Source organism: Siniperca chuatsi, linkage group LG2, assembly GCF_020085105.1.
Source record: "Siniperca chuatsi isolate FFG_IHB_CAS linkage group LG2, ASM2008510v1, whole genome shotgun sequence".
Classification (NCBI taxonomy): Eukaryota; Metazoa; Chordata; class Actinopteri; order Centrarchiformes; family Sinipercidae; genus Siniperca; species Siniperca chuatsi.
This window is the reverse complement of record NC_058043.1, coordinates 14,449,217-14,472,451: the sequence shown is the minus strand read 5'-3', so window position 1 is coordinate 14,472,451 and position 23,235 is coordinate 14,449,217. Positions and strand designations below refer to the sequence as shown.

The window sequence follows — 23,235 nt, the reverse complement described above, 5'->3', positions numbered from 1 at the left end:
AGTGTTGGAAATATTGCATGATTTATTCAGACTGTGAGGGCAAAAAGTTGGAAGGGGGGAGGAGTGAGCAAAAGACCAAGAACCTTGGATTTCTGACATCACTGTAACGATTGATTCAGTTATCTTCCATTTTGGGCAAATGCACAGTGTTTAGAGATCCAGGTTGTCACAGCTGTGTAAACTCTGGTGAGATTATGGACTAATGAACTGGAGAGAAGTACAGGTCGTGTTGTACAACAAATGCCAGACCTGCACAGAGCTACAGTTCAATATATGCACTTAACGTACACTGTATATGCACATTGGAGTTATTTGGTCACCTGATAAGTAACATCATTGTGATCATAGTATATAAACATATTCAGATGTGATTTTTGAGATGTCATTGCTTAGAAAAACAAAGAAACAAATTGATGGAGCTTGAGCGATGTCACTACTTTCTGTTTTTGACCTTCCACTTTTCAGTGTCTCCAAACAACACAGTCTGTTTGTGAGTTGCATTAGCCAGGATGTGTGTAACTGATCCATTTTATTGTTCCACTCTGTGGACCTATGGATTTCAAATGGACATGAGTAATGCAGCAGAAAGCACTTAATATGTGACTTTATATCTGTCATGTTTGACTGTGTATGTGTGTGTGTGTGTGTAGTCCTGCCTGTGTGGTGGTGTCATGTTACATCCCAAAGCTAACTGATAGGTCTCATCTGTCATCCTCCGGTCTGTGACTCATCAGACGAGTTATCTGTGATCTCTGAGTTATAGTATGCTCTCCTGCTGCGGTTTTTACCTGCTGGAACTGGTGATGTGAGCCATTTTCTAAAGTAAAGATGAAACGGAATCTGTACAGCAATTGAAATTGAAAAGATGTTGTGGTGCAATGATGGGGGTTGAGTGAGACTAAAATGTTCATTAAAGCAGCTATAATCGATTTTTATCACAAATACTGTATGTATATATCAAATGACAATGTGAAAACAATGTGATAATGTGAAAGAGGACTTACAGAGAAATTGTTGCCCAAATCTGCCCCCAACTTTATTGTTTTGGTTCACTCTCACCGCTCTCATAGCATCATTTTTCAGTAGAAAAAGCTCTAAAAACCCACTTTACTCTACCAGCTCAGCACCAAACAGCAGACAGACACAGTTAGCGACTAACTGGTGAACATAGGGGAGCATTTAGCAGCTAAAGAGCCAGATATTTTTCTCAGGAGTTGGTAGAGACCAAAAACAGAGCTAAAAGAGAGTGAATATTGGACATATCAACTTAAATGGCAATGATTTGTCAATGTGGTGTTCACAATTTGTTTCCACTGCCCCCACATAGCCTAACTACGTAGCCACATAACATAACTACGTAGCCACGTAGTTATTGCAGGTTTAATTTGTAGTCAAACATTCGAATTTTGTTTATTACAGCTGCACACAATAAAAAACTTAGTAAAATTTGTACAGCAACCTAAAAAGAACATTTTTTTAAAGGACAAACTGAATATAGTAAAAATAAGTAAAAATAGTAATACTACCATATCAGATACAGCATCTGATGTTCACTGTGTGCACATTTAGCCAAGCGTAATTTAAAATTTAAAAGTGCTATTTCGTGTCCATCAGATCAGTGGCAGCCAAAGTGTCCCCAATTCACATGAGTAGCTTCAAGAAACACTCCAGATCGGGAGGCAAGACCACTCACAACAATGACACAGTGTTTTCACATTATGGACTCCCTTAAAAGTAAAGCCTCTCCTCTATTCAAGCCTCATCTATAGTGAGGTAGCTTGTTTGTGAGCAGCTGGAAAAACATCCTATGCGTGGGCGGCTGGATCTGAACAGTAACATATTGCTGTCGCTACAGGGTGAAACACTTAGAAGTTAGAGGAGCAGGGAGCAAGCGAGCACTGTGGAATTTTACCAGGTCAACCTTATGTAAGAGACTGAGCTGACATAGGACAGAGGGTAAGAGTCATACAGTCAGACAGACAGGGAGAGGAGAGAGAGAGAGGACAGCAGCTAGAAAGACAGGGGAGGCAGTAATAGAAGGTACCGTAGCCAGGTTACACTGCTCGAGTGGAGGAGGGAAATGCTGTTTATGAGGAGAGAAATTAAGGAGGATGAAAGCTTAGGCCGTCTGGTGCCTGAAGCTCTGTCCTGACTGCATGACTCTGCCTCTCTTAAGACCTCTAATTCAGTTTTCTTTTTGTCATTGTTGAACCTTTTCACTCTCCATTTCCGTCTAACAAGTGAGTCACACTCTGAGGCTGTCAGTCATCGGATGATTTGATGTGAGTTTATTAAAAGGAGGCGTCTTTCCCTCTGACTCAATAATTGCTTCCTTCTGAAGACAGACAGAGATCAGCGTCTGCTGTGAAGAACGGAGGAGGAGGAGGAGGAAGCGGTGGAGGGGCAGCGGGTTGCCTGTTTTTAGAAACATACCAGCTGCCGCAGTCCGACCCTCGGGGTGTCTGTCCTTTTCAGCACAGGTTAGAAGCTGCCCCATGCAGCCACATGCCCAGTCATTTCAGGTAACCTGAATCTGTCTCCAGTCATAGTCCTTTTCAAGCTTCACACCCCAAACATAAAGACATGTTTTCATATATTTCATCATTGCTAAGTGAACGAGGTGGGGCTTGTGCTTTCAGTTGCGTTTTCTTGGTTAATGGCTCTATTTTCATTGTTTTAGGTCAACTTTGTCCTTTCTATTGGTAAAAAAGTGTATTGAAACCATACAATGTACCTGAAGGAAACCACTTAACTTTTAGCTCTTTGACTATTTAGCATTTGTAAGCACTATACAAATATTTTAGAAATGGTTTATAACACATTATAATGTAATTGTAAGGAGATATAAAGACAACACAAGTGTTTAATAATGTCCAGCATTTGTCAACAATTATAACTTCTCCTATAAAGACATATTTTATATTATTACAACTGTGTTTTACTATATTGTCATTCATTATCTGTTTATACAGCAGCCTCCACTTATGGGTGACCACAGAAGAGGTTATAGTTGTTGACAAATACATTAATAAACACTTATATCTGCATACAACTATATAATACTGTGTTATAAGTCATTTATTAAATGTGTATATACTGCCTATCAATGCTAAATAGTTAGAAGTTAAAGTAAAGTTTTACTGTTTTGTTTCTCTCCAAATTAATTTGGACTTTTGCCAGCCGTTTATTTTGATGTAATGGAAACACAGCATCTTTTTGTAACATGAATGGAAACACTGGCTGCTAGTTACCTGCTCATTAGCAAGCAAAGCCGCAAATCCCGAACATCCTTTAACTAGAGCAGCCTTCACATTACTGTTATCACTCCATCACTGGCCCATATTTTCCAGCGATCACTGACGAGTTGCAGATGAAGGCAGTACCTCTGCAGTTTCCAGCTGCTCATAAAGGCTGCTTAACAGTGTATCACTATTTCAATTATTTTTAGTGCTGCCTGCCCAAGGGCAGCCGTGTGGGTGAGAGAAAGGAGGGAGAAACGAGAGGCAGGGAGAGGGATGAAAAAGGGAAATAGGTAAAATAAGAAAAAAGAAAGATTTATTGTTTCAGGAAGGAGGAAAGGTTTTCAGGTGGTATATTTACTGTATCAAAAGCCTACTATATATTGTAAAATCCTTTCAATTTCCGTTTTTGGCCATTGGAACAGTAATTAAACTGGGGTATATTTAAACCTGCAACAATAGATTTTTTAAGCCACTTTGGGGCAGTGAAAACAAGCTGTAAACAAGACACTGACATATTATTACCTTTAAGTCAAGTCAAGTTTATTTTAAGTTGATATGGCGAACATGTTAGCAAACAGTTACTTATCACACATCCAACAGATACGGAGCAACATTAACATTCATTTGAAGTTGTGTTTTGGTTGGGATTTTTTTGCTAAAAACAGCTGCCTGCTCAGAGTCGTGAGGTTGAATCAAATCAGTCAGATTTTGGGCCGGAAATTGAAAAGCTGAAAGACACTATAAATTTCCGTACAGTGAGTGGAACCGCAGAGTCTAGTGGTAACTCTCTGTAGGTTCGTTACTACAAGCGACTCTTTACATTACACATCGTCACTTGATCCATTGTTATAAAAATATTGATTATGGCTGCTTTAAAAGTTCACATTCACAGTCTTAAAACAAACATATTTATAAAGTTATTGGTCACTGTAATTGTTCCACCTGTCGATACTGGCAGTGAAGAGATCCCTTTGTACTGTGACTCCAATGTAAGAGATGGGGGACAAAATCTTCTGTGCAAAAATGCATTTCAGTTCACCTTAAATCAAGTGGGTGTTTTCCAAAGTTGCAGCCCAAAGTTGGAGTCTTTTGAGTAAGACATTTCCCAGGACTGTTTGCTTGCTGAGCTGTAGCGGCTGGATGGTAAAACAAGGAGGGAATTTTGTACTAAAAAGACTGTAACTCTGAAAGATACCCACTTGGCTAACTAAAACACATATCCAAATATTTGGATGGGATTTTAATGTGATTCTATCCTTTAAGATGTCTTCTGTTCTGTTCTACAGTACTTGTTCATGTATGAGCTTGACACAGTGCTAACCACTGAGCCACTATGATTTTACAAAACTAAATAACGTGACCTAAAACAGGTCATTTACGTAAGCTAAAAATCTGAAGAAGAGGGCAGCTGTTTATACCTATACCTAGTGTAGACCAGCTTTGGCACAACTACGTTTCAAACACAAGACGATAGACATCTGAAAGTGCTGTACTCACACCAGGTATATTGTATTTTATTTGGATAGATGACTCAGTTTGTGCTCTTGAGACACGGGTTTTGCGTCACTCTTGTGACCTTACAGGAAAATCCACATTGCATTACTCCCGGCAAGTGACAATACCAGTCATCACCATTATCATACATTGGTAATAGTCCTCATGATGACAAGCTGAGCCTGCAATACAGGGCAGGGCTCTAGATTGGACTGAAGACCCCAGACTCTGTTCAAACTCCTTTAATGTAAATTAGTAAGAATGCCCTGTTGGTGTCCAGAAAATCATTTAGATCCTCAGCGTGTGTGTGTCTTATCTGAAAACCCAGATTTACCTCTGTTTCTCTCTGTTATGGTGCTTAATACAACTTGTATCAGTGGTTGTTATCCTTAACCATAGTAAGTGCAAACTCTACCTGTTTCTGCTATCAATTTTCCTCCCATGAGAGAGATCAGTCATATCTAAGCTGGTCTAAATCTGTCAATGTGTAAACACAGACACCCCAGCTGCAGACCCTCCAACTGTCTCCAGTGTGATGAATGATAGCCTGTGCGCCACGGCTCCTGACTGACAGCAGGCTTGCGTGTGAAGATGCAGGCTGCCTCATAACTATAAACCTAAAAAACCTGGGGAAGGGGGTGTTGTTAGAGGCGAAACACCTGTATCTGACTCACGCAGAGTTAATCACACACCTTTGTGGCAACAGCCCTGCACTTCCACACTGAGGGAAGAGCAAGAGAGAGAACAATGAGACGGACAGCGACTGATCTGTTTGATCTATAGTTAATGTTATTAAATTCTCTTATGTTTTTTTTCTATTTTTACCACTGTTATTTTTAAAATACTGTTAAAATTACTGTTGCCGTTACATAGTAAAAACATCTCATTGAGTCCTTGATTGTTACACATTATATACATACATTTACATATTTGTATATACACAAGTTAGGTCAATATTTATACAGTGCTTTGGCAAGTACTATATTGGACTGTTGTACTAATAAAGTCCTTTTGAATTTAATTTGAATGAATTAATTGAATTTTTTTATTTTTTTTCCAGAGGGACAGAGTCAGAGACAGATTCAAGTACTCCATTACTCCATGTCCAAAAGTTTATAATAATAATTTAATGTAATTTATACAGCACTTTACAAAACAAAGTTACTAAGTGCTTTATATGGTTGGACCAGGATTAAAACATTTCATTGCAATGAAACAAATAAAATCAGACAACTAAAATAATTATTTTATACAACTACATTAAAATGGAATAAAATACCCAATGTGCTAGAATTAATAAAAAGCTTTTTTTAAAAGATAAGTTTTGAGAAATGATTTAAAAGATGTCCGTGATCAACTGGCCTGCACAGAGCCCTGTCTCTAACCCTATCCATCACCTTTGGGATGAATTGGAACATCAATTTGAATACAAACCAGGGCGTATCCTTCACTACCTGACCTCACTAATGCTCCTGTGGCTGAAGGTGAACAAATCCCCACAGCCAGGCTCTAAAATCCTATGGAAAGCCTTCGGAGAGGAGTGGAGGCTGTCACAGCAGCATATTAATGCCCATGATCCTGAAAAGAGATGTTCAACAATCACATATGGGTGTAATGTTTAGTTATACACATAGTTTGATCAGGTGTCCATACTTTTTTGGACATATAGTATTGCAAAGTGTAGTAAAAAAAACATCAGATTAACAAAACTGTACACAGATATGCAGTTTTTGCCTATAATAAAACCCTGCTTCATGCTATTTCCTGTAAAGTCGGACTGATTGGATTGATATGACGGGTTTAGTCTGTGAGCAGATGAATCAGGGCAGCATCCAGACATCCATTAGCAGCTGCATGGGATATACTGTACTGACTGCCATGTACACAGAGAGATGCATTTACATCACTTTACATCAGGTGAGCAGTCAGCCTCTCCTGCCTACTGCTGGTGTTGGTCAGTGAGTGAGTGCAGCTGCTCTTCATATCTAAAATATCTAAAACCTCATATGTTTACATTTGGATGGCAGCAACAAGAGACAGACTATGTGGTTTAGAGTAGTCCAAAGGGGAACAGTTTTGTCAGGGTAAAGTCGATGGTATAAATCTGATACACCTGTATAGTGTACAGTATGTGTGTGTGAGCAAGAGAAAAATGTGTGATGTGTGTGTGTGTGTGCAAGGGGAGGGGTGCATGTGCTGAGGGTAAAGTGGATGGTTGACTCCACTGGAATGTGGCGCTGACTCAGTCCGTCTGTCAGCCACGGCCATGTTCGCGCTGTGGACTTATTCACACTCTGCGACCCTTTCAAGGGGGCGGCCTTTTGCCTCATGTTGGATTTCCGGCAGGACTCTTGGAATTTCAGGGAGCTCTGGAATATCGCCTTGTTTGGGTTCAGGCTTCACTGTCCAATTGTAAATAAAACATTTTTTTTTAACACATCAGGTTTCTTCAAGTGACCTGTAAAGTTGAGTAGAATATATAAAAGTTTGGGCTATGAGCCCTATATGGTTTTTAGTAATTTTACTGTGGGTTCTAATAAATAGGTTTGAAGCCTAAAGGTATGATGGGCATGAAGAGTAAAAAACAGCATAGCAAGTGAGTGTTAACTACAAAACCAAAAATCTCATATTATAACCACTGGCTGTGGAAGTGTCAGAAAGAGACATAATACACAATTTCCAAAGTGTTGATGGACACACTGTCTCTATTTTTGATGCTATTCTTGCACTCATTAATAGACGTGGAAAAACAATTTGTGAGGTCTGTGGTTTGTTTACATTTTGACTTTTATTGCATCTGACTGGTGACTTTTAGTCTAGCGCCACCAACAGGTCAGAATTTCCACTTGTCCAACACTTCAGTTCATGACAGGATACTGAAACAGCTCTACTTTAAAATGAATAGTAACATAGCATGCTAATATGCTAATGTTTAAATGTTAGCATTTCATCATGCTAACACGGAAAACGTGCAAAATATTGACATGCTAACTGTATGTCAATATAGTAACATTGTTATTTTAACAAGCCAAAAGTTCAGTTTCCTTTTTTGGTGCGTATTAAGCATTACAGCCTCATGGGGTTGCTAGCATGCCCATAGATAACTTAAAAATCTGCATGTGTTTTTAACCACAGATCATTTCACTGAAATCAGTTGGTCATCCAACAAGAACCCTGACAGCGCTGTTTGTATTTATTCTGTAGCAATCCGACATGTCTCATGTTAGTGATTGACTGGTGTTGTCATGTAATCACAGTTGTTGCAGGAAAAAAGGCTTTGTATTGGCCTCCCACGCCCCTCGTCCCACCCTCTCCAGACAGACAAAGATCTGCTGTGTGTGTGTGTCTTCCTCTGGGGGCTCATCAGATGGCTCCTCCCTTTCCAGATGCTGGCAGGGGAAGAAGACAAGACCAGAACAGGGTGTCTGTCATCTAGGGATTACCTGGGCCTCCTCTCCCTCACTGGCCTATCAAAACAAACATGTCAGTTCAGAGGAAAGACTCATGTATGTCTCTGTGTGTGTGTGTGTGTGTGTGTGTGTGTGTGTGTGTGTGTGTGTGTTGCTGTTGGAGAAATATGGTCAGGTTTGCATGTAATAATTTGGTTTCAAGATTCAAAGCTGTAGCCAGTGGTGAAATGTAACTAAGTACTGAATTGAAGTACACTTTTGAGGTACTTTAAATGAGTATTTCCATTTTCTGCTTCTTTATACTTTTTAATTCAATATTCATTCGCCCGACTACATTTATTTAACAGCTGTTGTTACTAGTAACTTCATAGATTAAGATTTTGCATGCACAACATATGACAAGCTTATAAAATATGATGTATTGCTGCCCTTCAGTGTGCAAGGCATTTACTTAGCTCCACCTCCAACATAAAAATGCTTCTTACATGTTAATGCACCAGTAATAATAATACAATGATATAATACATAAAAATATAAATGTACCGGGGACCATTCTGCTGCATTATGAGTATTTTTACTTTTGATTTTGTTGATATTACATTGGTACTTTTTCTAATGCTGGGCTGTTACTTGAATGGAGTATTGGAATGTGTGTGAATAAGTGTGGTATTACTAAATTATTTACGTAAAGGATCTGAATCTGAAGCTGAATCATCAAATCATCTCTGAAACTGGCAACTATGGAGCAGTCTTGCACTCTATATAAAACACATATTTATTTCTTCTGCCTCTGGTGGATCTCTATGACTGGATTTTTTAACTGCCTAACTGTGTTGAATTTCTCACACTATAGTGCTGTACTGACTCTCTCCACTTCCGCTGGTCTGCTCAAGTGTCAAGTACACAGAGTCTAAATCAACCAGATAGACTTAAACTATGTCTATCCGCAATTGATCCTGAAGGATCAGTGTCCACCCTCGAGCAAACAGCGGTTTCTCATAGCACTCACCTCCCAGCCAACCAGGACTGTTGAAAGTATGTGTGGAGACAGTCACATTAATCACACTCCTGTATAACATGTCCTTTTAAAGCTCTACATTTCAAATACAACCTCTGTGTGTGTGTGCACCTTTATCTGTCACCAGTGCAGAACTCTCTTGCAATGCCTCTCCTCTAACAGAACGCAGTTTGTGGCATGAAAGACAAACAACTCAAGCACACACACCACACAAACACACATGCGCACACACATGCTTCCACACTACTTGAACCCTGGGGCAGAATGCCAAAGAGCTGGAGGAATGTGACCCGGTGACCTTGGCTTGCAGACTTCCACATGGAGACCGGACACTAGGATGGTGTGCATCGGAAGAAGAGGCCAGAATAGCTCCGGTGTCCGGTAACGGCAGACAGACTCTGTTTGTAAACTGTGGCCATAAGACACACTGAGAGCCTGCAGTGCACATGTACTGTATATGCACAGACCCACAGGTGATGGAAACACATGTACTCATGTCCAGAGGTTACGAGGCGGGCGATGATTAGAAGGTTACATGAGAGAGAGTTGCTGATTTCAAGATCAGTATGTACGTTTTCTCCCGTACAACACTGGGTTAACCTTGCAGCCACACATTTTTCTGCTTTCATAAATCCTGACTTTCCTGTTTGACGTTTCAAGTTTTTTTCTGTTTCTTTAAATACATGCTTGGTACAGAGAGAGGCCAAGTTTGACTCATTTAGTAGTACTTCAATCTGCAAACTCTGTCAGTATAAAACAAGTTTTAAAGTATTCCAGTAAGACAAAAAAAATGCCTACATGTGGGTGGACACAGAATCAGTGATGCACATATATGCACGCTCAGATTACAAAATGCAACTTCTGCATATGTTTCTGCACACATTCACTTACATGACTTGATGCACAACGAGCTCAGTGCCAAATGGTTTCACAATATGCTGACCTGTATTTGTCTTCCTTCAGCGAGTGCATGCAGTAGGGATCCAAGTCATGCATCAATGATGGTGAAGACAAAGTGTACCACAGCTGCTAGAAATATATGTGACACTTTTGAAATATAACCTAGATACCAGTAAGTGTATTGTCAGAGCATCACAGCAACAGGCTGCCATCCTTTCTCAGAAGCCTGTTGATAGAAAAAGTAAATGATATAGTGATTTAGTGATATGTTTTTACTAGTTACACAATCTGCCCATTTAACTTAATCTAATTCATTTAATCAAAAAAAGTTTTATTTTTTTTACCCATTTACTTTGGGAAAGTGAGGAGACGCAGAGAAAATGCTCAACTATATGGATGGAGAAGTTCAGTGTAAATAATTTGTTTTACTCTTCTGCACAGACAGGCCAGGGGTAAACCCCACCCTCTGTGCTCAGTGAGAGGACAGAGATACATGTGACAGATCAGGTCCAACCAGTCACAGATGACAAACCTTCAGTGTTGCCCCACGATTATCTGACTCTCAGCAAGAGTCTTGCTTTGAAGAAGTTTGATTTCTTGATAACGCAACCAAAAATGAATCGAATTCCCTACATTATTTTGTAAATGAGTTTGCTCAGCACGCACACATTATTCCTTGTTAAAGGTAAAGGAACAGTTTGGGAAACTAATAGGAGGCTGTGTAATTTCATACTTTGTCACTAAGAATATTTATGCTCATATTCTCAGCACAGTAGCATCGAGTTCACTGTTCCAAGGTGTGACAGTATTGTATAGGTTCATCTGATTCCCCACACTACACTTACTCATAAAGTACCTGACTCAGGAGACAGTCAGCTTTAAAGCCTCAGGAGGCTGTCTCCAGACCTGTGTGTAGTTTGTGTTTATTTGCTATCAGTCTTGTTGAGCATACAGGTGCAGAGCCTACCTGAGGCAGACGGTCTGGTGCCAATGGGTTGTAAAGCAATCAGTTGCCGGTAATATATCCCTCTGCCTATCAGGAAAGGAACAGCCTGTTGATCCAGAAACAAACAGCATACAGCTCCCACCCCCATCTGGCTCAGGATGATCTGCTTTGGTCTCTCTCCATCACTGTCACTCCAGAAACAGACTGCCACATACAGACACTCAGATACATCCTCCACACGGGATAGAGTTACCAATCACACACAATCAGCAGTTGACACTGAATATTAATAAAGAAGACGCTGTATACTTAATGTTACCAAGTACCCAGTATAATTTTTTTGCCAGGATTGATTTCCATTATAGTAGACTACAGTATGTCGGATCAATTTCTACTCTTATAAGTTTAGCAGAAGCAACACGAATCAAGCTATGCCCAGTGCTACCCCCATGGCATCTATTCAGGTCAACTATTGAGAGATGCCACTATCACTAGGGCAACAAGTAAAACAAACAATGTGTGGGTTTTGTGTGTGTATGAAACTCTAGACTCAAATCAGTCAGCCACACAAACTGCAGTTAGTGGGAACAGAAGAAGGTCTGCGCCCAATTCAAGCTGTACTTTCAACCACGTCCTGCCTTTATGAGACAGTGTGGGTGGTGGGAGTTTAAAAGCTGTCAGACTTTTAAAAATCCATGTTTACCACAATGGGAAGCTCTGTAAACACATGGGTTTGCCACAACATTATTCCAACAAGCCGGCTGCTTGGATCCAGGGCTCACTGAGGTCTTTCCAATGAGAAACTGATTTGACTCCAGGATGAGCTGGCTCCTAATTGTTTAACTTTTCCCAGGCTTTTGGCAACATTGTGGCACGGAACAATGACAGGTCATGATAACTTTGAGATGCTAATTCAGTAATCTGTTTAAGCAGGCCAGTCTTTGAAACTTTTTGCACAGGTGTTTAAATTCAAAATATGTAATACTCTCTAAACCTACAGTGTTGTACAGTTCTTGTCCAGTTGTTCATCTGCCACTAGTTTTCTGCATCTGACCTAGCCAACTAATACTAGAGCTGGTGCCTACTCTTATTTCAATATAGTGGTAACAAACACAACTTGGCCCTTGGGCTGTTGAGTAATCATGTCATACACAGCCTGCACTCCACAAAAGTTTTTACATTGTGTGTCACTGTGTGGCTTCCATAGAGAATATTTCAACATATCCAATCAGGAAACACCCTTAAGCCCTGGGAGAGCTGGTAAGAACAGATTTATAAACACCACATGTGTAAGAGTGCACGTAACTATTCTACCTGTCGTAATCACAGGCTCTTATCTCAGTGTCCATAGGAGGGAGGGTTTTTATCAGCTTGGCTATACAAGCTGGAGGTAAACAGAGTGTACACAAAGTGACCAGGGACACAGTGAGATGAAAACAGGAAAGAGACGCCATGTGCTAAAACTAACAAAACATCAGGTGTTACATATGATCATGACCACTCATGTTGATAACTAACTTGGGACAAGAACAATAAATACATTAAATACTCCTAGAAAGGAGATTGCACCACGTTCACTTTCTTGAAGTTCTCTCAGATGTCTTACTTTGGCATGTGATGGAAAGCGATATTCCTTTCAGAAAGAAAGTTTGTCTCATTTTCTCTGACCATCACACAGAAATGAATGACCCTTATGCAGCATGAATGTTACTGATTAGAGACTGCAGAATAAGAGCAATAACAAGCACACAATGTGCCAAACAGAGTGTTGTCAACAGTGTATATAACTACTGTCCAAACACAGCACAAAACATCCCCTGCATACATAAAGGTATATGTCCTTTTTGACATAAAGGATGGTCTTTTAAATTTTGAAAAATGAAATGATCTGACAAACAGAATCACAAAGTATTGCAGAGCTCAGTTATTCACTGCTGAAGCATGCTACACATGCTCACTGTAGAAGGAGTGACACTCGTGACAACGTGCATGACCACAAGCTCTGACAATGTGCTCTCTGCAGGGTCGTATGTCATGATTTAGATAATTGTGTGTCTACTCTAATCATCTGCCAGTTACTGTGGCTCCAGTCATGAAATGTGTTGTCAGTAACTTGGACTCTCCGCTCTGCTCTAGCTCAGGGGGCAAGCAGCACATCCTGGAGAGGAGACCCAGTGTAATGTCACTGTCCCACAGCCGTGTGCCAACCAAACCGCATGAGTCAAGCCTTTGTGGTAAGTGTGGGTGGCTTCTCTCCTGTGAGTACTCCCTGACCCATCTTTCTCAAACTCTCTCACACGCTTCCTCTCTAACTCCTTCTTTCCATGTGAATCATCAAGCTGATTTAGGTGATGAATGTTTATCCCCAGAAATTCCTTTTTGCTTCCTGGTCACGATTTGACTGAAGGTATAAATATCACCAATACTAGACTGGCTTTGGAACAACATGACACAGATCTGTTTGCAGAGCTCTAGCTGTGTCACATGAGAGATCTGCATTACGTCACGTGGACACATGCCTATGCAATCACAAAAGGCCAGCAGACAGCAGGGAGTTTTGTTTGTACTCTTGTACAAGTAAGGTGTTCGGTGCAGGCCAGCACGTCCGTCAGACTTAAGTCTTTCCCATTACAAAATCCATTCCTCCTCTGTGTGTCTGCTGTTGTTCTGAGTAACAGGCAACCGGGGACTAGGAAAACACTTCTAGGGCCATGTCTGCTTCTCCTCACACAGAGTGCCAACAACATGCTGACACACTCCCATAAAGTGCTGCCTGTATTCTGCTGTTCATCCTGTGCTGACGGTATTTGTCCAACTCTTACGCTTGCAATGACACAGGCGCAAATGCATGTGGACATACTGTACATGTCTGTAAACACTCATAAACACAAACTCAACACATTCCAGTTTCCAGGATGTTTTATCTACTTCCTATTAGCTCAGCTTGCCAGGGCAGGGAAAAGCCAGAGGAAGCAGAGCTGTTGTTGTCTCTCTCGGCTGGGTGCTTCCTGTCCTGATAGAGGGCCGAATAGAGATATCCCTGAAAGGAGCTGTTGGAACAAGGGAGGGAAGAGCTGGGTGTTTTGGACCCCTTTCAATGACTTACAATCTTATCTGGCCTGAGTTTGGTATGCATCCACTAGTTGGGCACAGTTTAAGAGAATGTGTTAGAGCCTCCCTGCTTCCCCTCTCCATTACAAACAGTAAACAATTTGCAGAGCTTCAGATAGCCGCTCATCGGTGAACTTTAATGTAAAAACACCTTTACATTCTGAATTTTATCATGATTTCTCACCATACACAGAATCATTGCAACCTTTGATTGTTAGTTCTTAATCTGAAAAGACTTAGATTGAAAGATTTCATATGGATTTGTTTGGTGTTTGCAGCATTCCAGACAGTATTTCAAAGGAGCTACTTTCAGCACTTTAATGAGCATGAACTTAATTAGTAGGTACTGGTGGGAACACTTTGCAAGCTCACTTCAGAGAAGATTGCAGGATATGCAGGACACGGTTAAAGCACTCACTGTGAAGCAGCATATTGTTTTATATAAACAACAGAAGTCTATAATATTCCATAATGTTCATGTGCCAAACAACTGTTTAAAATGAGGTGCTTTTTCCATATAAACTATCTTAATGCACAGCAGCTATCTGTTTGTTAACTTTCTTTATCCTCTTTTTCTCTGTCATGGCCAAGTATACGTAATTACTTTTACCATATATTATTGTTTTTTGATGAAGTCAAGCACTTCAACATGACAGGCTCTGCCATCTTGTTCTCCTGTTGACTTCTGCTGCATTTTAAGATGCTTACTTTCACTCTAATCTAAATAAACATTCAAAGAGAGGCCACCTCCCCATCTGTCTAGTCTGTCTATCACTCTATGTGTCCTCTTTATCAACGCAATTGTGGCCTGAGAAGAACAATCTGTGGGAAAACACAATCATGTGTGTGTTTGTGGTGGGTCTAATATAAACATTAGTCTCCTCTTCCTCCGGTCTCCTCATCCTGTTAGCAGATAAGAGTTACGGAAATGGATATGATTAAATAATAAAGCAAGGAGCAGATGCATCGAGGCTATCATTGGTAGGCAAGATAGCCGAGCTTATCCTTGTCAAGGAAACATGATTGGTAATTGGATGGCCGGCTATTGTCGCCTACAAATGAAGGACATGGATACTGATGTCTCAGATGTCACAGACACACATGCTCATGGAAAATTACCTGCGCTTTCAGAGGCTTTGTGCTCAAGTGTATTCCGTGCAGAGTTATTCCAGGGTATTATGGCAGCATTTTAATTATGCAAGGCTAATTATCAGGCTGTAGTTAGTCAGAGAGAGATATGTTTAAGGGCTTAATATGTTTGATCTCCCTGAAAACTCATTGTGGAAACTTTACATGATCTGAGGATGTTTTTGCAATACTTTCTCTGTCTGAGAAAATAGTACTGCTAAACATGCTGTACTAAATGGGATGCCAGTTTTCTTCCTTTTGTAAAACTAGAGACACTGTTCATATCTTTATTCTTTTGATAATGTCTTCTGAAGACAGACATGTTCAGGGTCTGGTTCAGGTCATGAGCGATAACATAGAAGGCTCTTTAACGCAAGCCGAGTGTCAGAGTGTGTCTTAACCTTCTTTGACATGAGCCCCTATTTAAAGCCAGTCCTTCAGCAAAGGCAGTCTGGGGTCAGAGGAACACATATGTGAGTGTAATATCTCTTAGAGAAGTGTAAAATGACACTGTGTAGTGGATCAGAATATTTTTCAGTAAAGGAAATTCAGAGAAGGCTCTAAATGATGCAGTAATTATGTCAGGAGCTTTACGGTAAATACGGTTTTAAAGGGAGATTTGTGGGTAGAGGGTGTTAAGTATAGACTACTGCTCTCAAAGTGTTAGAAAAAATATGAAAATGAAAATGTTTGACTTCAGCATGTGCATGTCTGTCTCTCTCTCTGTCTATTGTCTATGTGTAAATTCAAGTATGTGCAGGCATCTATGTGTGCACACATTTTTTTCATGAGTCAATATGAGTTTATGTCAAGTGTATACAGCAAAGTCTGTTTTTTTACTTGACGAGGAAGTAACAAGCACATTGTGCCCCGTGAACTCGGTGCACAACTCCCACACGCCTTCAGGCTCCAGAGGCCCTTGCAGTGTTTGGTCTGGGACGGCTCCCTGGCTGATTTATTTCCTGCCAGGAACCACAGCAGTTTGTAGAGGACAGCATCTGCAGGGTTTGCTGGAAGGTGGAAAGAAGGCAAAGATAAACTGAGATTTTGTGTTAAATTTACAAGGCATAACAACCGTTAATTCTACATTTCATCGCCTCTTCAAACAGAAGCTGTTCGTCTTAGTGACCCTACTGTATAAGAAACTGTTATGTACAGCAGACCTACAGGACAAAGTATGACCTATGTTTGAGAAGCTAAACCAGAATTCCACTGTTGTGCCCAAGTAATCAGACCTTAAGAAATATAAGCTTCACTTGTTACATGATGCACAGCAGTGATAACCCATGATTTTGCTGAGAATAATCTGCTGGCTCCAAGATAATTACAGTCCTTATTTAAACCTGACTTTGAATGTTCTTTAGACCCACAGCTAAATTTACAAAGCATGAAGGTGGCTCCTGTGAAGCCTCTATTTTGCCCTCTGTTTTGTCTTGGCAGTACCATAGTGTAAAACAAGTCACTTTCTATCCTTTTTGTTCGGAGCAAGTAAATCACAAAAATGTGAAGATGTAAATATTGAGATGGATAGCCATTGCTGGTAAAGTGTTGGGCCATAGTGAGCCTCCACAACAGCTTCAATGATGTTGATGCTCCACTAGACCCAGCCAATATACGTGCATTTTAACACCTATATTACATATACTTTTAACTTTAGTTTTATCTTTGAGTTTTAATCCTCTATATTTCTTTTTTCTTAGTTTTACTCTTATCTTAATTATTAGTATTCCTTGTACACTAGTTTTTTAGCACACTATGCGTGACTAATTCTAAGGTACCTTTAATAAATGAGCCGATGAAGCTGTGTCTGTCCAGAATTCACTGTTCTCCAATTTAATACCATGGGTTAGTGTGACTCTGCATTAACTCTTGAGAAAAGGTACAAATTATGTTGTGGTGTAGAGTAGATGGCAGTTTAGTTATTCATCTGGCTTAGCTTTCAGCATGTAGCCCTAAGGCCGTTATAGTCCATGTACCCTTACCACTGAGTTTAGGACAGGACTGTATTTCCACCCACGCGTAGTTCTCTCCCTGGAGGGGCACATTTTGCCCCAAACATATGCGTCTGCACAGCCAACCTGCTCGTAGGGGATGGAAAATGGGAGCTGGACCTCATCTGCATTCTCCTGAACCCGTAGGCTCGCTCGTTAACAGGTTTGTGTGAGCAGTGATCCAGAGCATTTCTGTTGTGAGGAATTAATGTGGCTGCTGCCCAGCGCCAGATCAGGTAGTCTGGCTGACTTCATCAGGGGCCCTAAATCCATGTGTGAATGGAACAAAAGGCACTCTGACAAAGCACATACTCTGCCCTGAATGACTCAGTCCCTGTCATCGGGCCCTGCCACATGCACATATTCATGTACACTCACACACACACACACAAATGGGGAAACAGGACTTGTTCTAGTCACTGACTGTAGCTCATCTGTGGACTGCATCCTTCATTACACATGTGTTTTTCTGTCCTCTTCATGTACCTAAAGAGCAATGCTTTCTTAATCCTGTGGCTACTGATTTATACCTTACTCCATTAGAGGTGCCCCCTTGTGATGCAAGCCTGCTGATCTCCTTGGTGAACAACATCTGAAATCTTTATCAGCAGAGCCGTGTGGCCTTGGGTCCTGCTGTGTGCTGTGTTTCTAATATCCCCCATAAGTGAGACTGAACCAGGAAATCAGGGGAAGAGCGAACTCCCCCAGCAATCAGTTGTTACTTAAGATTAATAGATTGCTACATTAAGCAAAGCCTAAACCTTCTCCTCTACAGGCTGACATCAGGAACACCGGAAACCTGGGATACTCATCGGCCAAATGCCAGAAACTCCTGTGTTGGACGTTTGAAATACAATACAGGCATTACATTGCGGGGGAAACTGGTAATGTATTTCTTCATGAGACCCTTTAGGATTCAATAATGCAGCCTGACCAGAAAATGAAAATGTAGGCAAAAGATAGCTGATGTTCTGTACAGTGAATATTAGTTGTGAGGCCGGAAATAAGGCATATTACGAGTCAGTTTCCATCTGTGTCAGTCAATCCTGTGGTGCAGCCTGTGAGCAGAGTTGGCTCTGAACCAGCAGCTGGAGAAAGTCGAACCAGCATGACGCTCTCCATCACACCACAGCTGTCGTTTTCACAGCTTTTCCCCAAACACCAGACACAAATGAGAATGTTTGTGTGGATCTCTGTGTATGGGATTATGTGTGACTGTGAATGTAATCTATAGATGTTCCCATTCTTTTTACTACTTCCCAAAACCCCAAAAGAAGAATTAATACAGTATGTTAGCCACACTAATAACCAGCCATTCATCATTACGAACTTTGATTCAGTTTAAGTCATAGGATGTGTTCGCCAATAACTCCCCCGGTCTATGTCTAAAGGGATCCTCGGGTCGTGGAGACTAAACACACCCTGTCATCATCAACGAGGTGGACTGGCTTGCTCCACCCATTACTAACAGAAGGCTGTGGCTGCACTTGAACCACTCAACATAACAATGTTGAGGAGTGATGCAATGATGACTCGTTATTGCTGCTTTTGATTATATTGCGGTCCAAAATAGATAATACCTGTGTGTGAGGCAATTTACCCTAAAATCCGTCCATTTCCCAGAAGTCTTTGTACCAATACAGGAAGTGATTAATAACTGAAGCAGCTCGAGGACTGTCAGGAGTTTGGTATGGTTAACAAGTAGAAGTGCTTTAATATGGTCCTATTTACATTGCATTGAGAGATGACAGCCCGTTGCCTGGGGATTTGTGTTTTGTTTCCATGGCAGGAGCCAAGTGTGTGTGGGTCTGCCAGACGAAACCACGATCCAGCAGTAAGACACAACGATGTGTCAGCCTGAGCCTCGGCCGTGGGGTTATGAGCACCGACTGGATGCACAGCTTGTGTGATCTGGAGTGTGAACCATGAGGGCAAGACACATGTTGAAATTAAAAGTGTATTCTTTCTGAATGCTACTGTTGTATTTCTCTGTGAATAAATAAAGATTTATTGACACTATTTGAACTCAAAATAGTAAGTTAATTATTTAGCACCTTTCTAGAGCTGAGTCACAAATCGTTTTACAATTAACAGATACATTAAAACAACACCAGTCAATCAGTTCCCTCCCAATTAAGAAAATGCATATTTTCTTACTTCCTTAGCCTAAGTTAGTTTTTACTTCATTTGCCAAGGTTTTGAGATATAATTTCTGTCACAACCCAAATACTGGAATAATGGAAGTGAATATGATTTTGTTTCTAAAAGGTCTGAAAAATTGCCTTTAATGGAACAGTGTGACATTTTAGAAAATATGCTTATTCACTTTCTTGCTGATAGTGATGGGAATTACAGCTCTTTGAATGGAGCCGGATCTTATGGCTCCGATCCTTTCCGAGAGCCCTCATCGTTCTTTTTTTTTACGGGGCGGGGGTTACTAGGTTTGCCTGCAAAATAATCACCAGGATAATGATAGGGTAAGATTTGGATCAGATTCAAACTTAGACATCCCACCAATATAATTTAATTTTGCATGTGTGGACTAGGTGTAGCAGCACTAAATTACTCTTATTGCCAGACCTAATGTCAAAGATCTGCATTGTAAACATTACACAAGGTCACGCTATATCCCTCTGCTTTGTCCATGAATTTACTACTTCAAATTTACCCTCTGTATGAAATGTGTTATGTAAATAAAGTTGCCTTGTCTTGAATGCATAGCATGCAACCCTTAATATTAGAAAACTTTTTAACTCCGCCCAGCTGATGCAACACCAGCATGCGTCGGGATAGTAATCAAGTGGACCCACTATCGAGTCACAGAGAGTTTGTGACTAGAGTGATAAGGTTACTAGTACATACTGGTTGACAGACGACCAGTGGAGACTCCAAGAACTCACTGCGCCCAGCCAAGAAATAGTGCAATAGTCCGGCACAAAAGGCCCCATAACACTGCGTCTGCCTCCAGTCTTTATGCTAAGATAACTGGCTGCTGGCGGTAGCTTCATATTGACGATACAGACATGAGAGTTTAAAAAAACATGAAACACTAACGTTTTGAGCTTGAAGGTTCATTTTTGCTGATGGAAAAAGCTAATACTCTAATCACTCTAATCAGTCCACATAGTTGGTTGGTTTTTCTGGAAGCCACATCTTAGGGCCTTTATCAGCAGATGGAGTTTGATGGAAGATGACAGAGACAATACATAAACAGAGAAGAGAGGGGTTATGATCTCGACCCCATATCGGACTAACTGCGAATCGATAACCAACAAAAACGGCTCCATGACAACTGAGCAAACTCCATCAGCTGAGCTGGGATATGGCTATAAGCTCTGGAAAAACTAAAAAGGTGGAACTTGTAATAAGAATTTATTATATAAGATTATTATATATTCATAATATATTAAATAATGTGTTTGTGGTGGTTTGTTTGTTTGTGTGAAAAATTACATTTAAAAAACTCAACTGCAAGTCTTTCCAAAAACAACATTCCTACTATTGTGGATAACTTTGCTGTGAACAGTTTTTATTGGAGTTACTTTTATTAAAAATGACAACTGTTCACAGCCAGATCTTTGCATTATTCAAAGCTTTAACCACTACAAAAAAAAAATCCACTCACCTCCATTGTATTGGGGTGACAGATATTGTACCTCAAAACCTCTGCAGACAAAACAAACAAAAAAAATCTGCATGTCTTAATACTCTTAATAATACAAAATTATCCCTGTTTGTAATGTGGCTGAACTGACTCTTGGCTGCTTTTTAAAGGTGTCAGCAGTGTTACAGACCTTGCTGGTCACAAAATGCTTACAATCACCTTTAAATTTTACATAGGGACAGACAGCAAACCTCGGTCCTTTGAGACAACATGTAAACAGAGCAAAATCAAACACAAGTTGAACACCTATTAACTGGAATCTCGTTCAGACTAACAGGCTTGACGTCACCTTACTACAACACTGAACCTTTTCCTGCTGTGTTTATATCAGTGTGAACTTTGGACGCAGGCTAAATATGCACATAATGTAATTACCTCAGCAGGCAGGGGCAATGACTGCTGTGACCTCCATAGTGAATAAATCATTTACACTGTTGATACAGGGTTTTTTTTTTGCCTTGTTTCCTACTAAACTCCACCCTTCCTGTTGGTGAGGGATTCATAGTAATAAGCTGACAGACTGAAGAGTCACTTCATAAGTATACCATTGTTTGGAGTGTGAGCCACAAAGGGAAATTCCTTTCTGGTCCAAGTGCAGCTGAAAGGAAAACTAGCCGAAGGTGTCATTTTTTTTGGGGGGGGGAGTAAAGTTCTGCATGAGTCATGAAGCAGAACCAGAGAAAAGGCAGAGTAATTTTTCCTGCTAAGAATATCCTTTTTGACATGAGTTCTTTCATCTGCCATCTCAAACTCTCATCAGAGCTGCCTCTGGCTGCTTATCTCCCTGCCTGACTAACTTTTTTTTTTACTCCCTGACTAACTTTATAAGGAACTTCCTGTGAGTGATGACATCATGACGTGGCTCACAAGCTGGGGGGTGGGGGCTGAAGTAGGAGGAGAGACAGTTTGGACGTGAAGCCTATTTATCCCACTGAATGTGTCTGTTGGTGGAACATGGAAAGTGTTTGAATAACAGATTCAGAGATTTAAAGCAGAAATACTTATAAACACATGCTTTATTGAACTGGATTTGATTACATTTTATTTCTTTCACTCATCGAAAATGTAACTTTATTGTTATAGGTGAGCATTACCTGCACCATCTGTCACAACAAAGTTGTAAATAATTTTTAATCCAAACTCTGATGCTCATGTCATTCATGTTAACACACACAAACTGTAAATCTCACCTAGCAAAACGCTCACCCCTTCCTCAGCTGGTCACACAACTGGTCCAGGGGAATCCCAAAAATGTGCCTGAAATTATAAAGGGGGATTAGCGAGAGCCTGGTCCATGTAAGGGCCAAATATGTAATGATAATCCTTTTGGGTTTGGGGGACCCCGTGCCCGAGCTGTAAAGGTTTTAGGAACTCAGGTACAAGAACACTCTGTTCTCTCTCCATACACACCTCTGCTTTCTGCCACTATTGATTCAACACACAAGGTGTTTGTAGCCATTGTATTGCTGTGTTTGGTTAGTGTGCATGTCAGTGTTGGGTTTGTATAGCCTGGTTAGGTTAGGTGACATAGTTAATACAACACCACTTAAGGTCTAAGTAGGCTTCATGACTGGAAATGGAGGGTGTGAGGGATTGCACGTCCAAGATTATGCATATATTACCCTGAACTGAAAAAAAACCCTGTGTATATTAATCTTGCAGTTTAGGTTTAGGTTGCAGTTTAGGTTATCTAATTACAGTGTTTAAGTGAACATTATGTCAGGTAGAGAGAACAGGTCCAGCTAAAAGAAAATGCCCAGGGTGATCTGATAAGCGAGCAGCTAAACAACCTGGACTCCATTCAGTTGGCAGCAGAATACTTTGCAGATAAGAGTGTTTCTTTGCCTGCTGTCTGTGTTATCTACCCTGCAGCCATCCCATTACTGCCTCTGCCTCCCTGCAGATAATGAGCAGTTTACTTTTGACTGCAGCATGCATGCCTGTTGTTTATGAAACCACACAGGAAAGGAAAGGAGCGAAAAAGAAAAAGGAACATTTTTAAAGGCTAAACTTACAGGATGACGTTTCACTGTATAATTAGTAAGTTTGCTGAAAATTCTGCAAACAACAGTATTCAATTAAGAATAAACATCACTGCACTGTGTCAATCAATCTCATTAACCTGTATTTTAATTTATTCACAGAGCGGCTGCATGTCTAATAGTTGAGCTGATTACCCTACTGCATGTCCCCCATCCCAGTAAAACATCAGCTGACTTGTATCCTTGTGTTGACACCTGCTCGTCCTCTAAGCTTAAAAGCAGAGACAAAATGAAGCGCTGCAGACTGCAAGTTAACTTATGCTTAAATTAGCCCTGCGTGTAGGCTATA

General features: G+C 40.6%; 1 long non-coding RNA gene across 1 annotated transcript; it reads right to left on the bottom strand.

Moving 5' to 3' along the window:
- Nucleotides 1-7,914: 7,914 nt before the first annotated feature.
- On the bottom strand, nt 7,915-11,433 carry LOC122865988. Its single transcript, XR_006375590.1, has 3 exons — nt 11,032-11,433; nt 10,108-10,290; nt 7,915-8,203 (listed from the first exon to the last, which is right to left on the bottom strand). It is a non-coding gene; the product is annotated as an uncharacterized LOC122865988 (long non-coding RNA).
- Nucleotides 11,434-23,235: the final 11,802 nt, after the last annotated feature.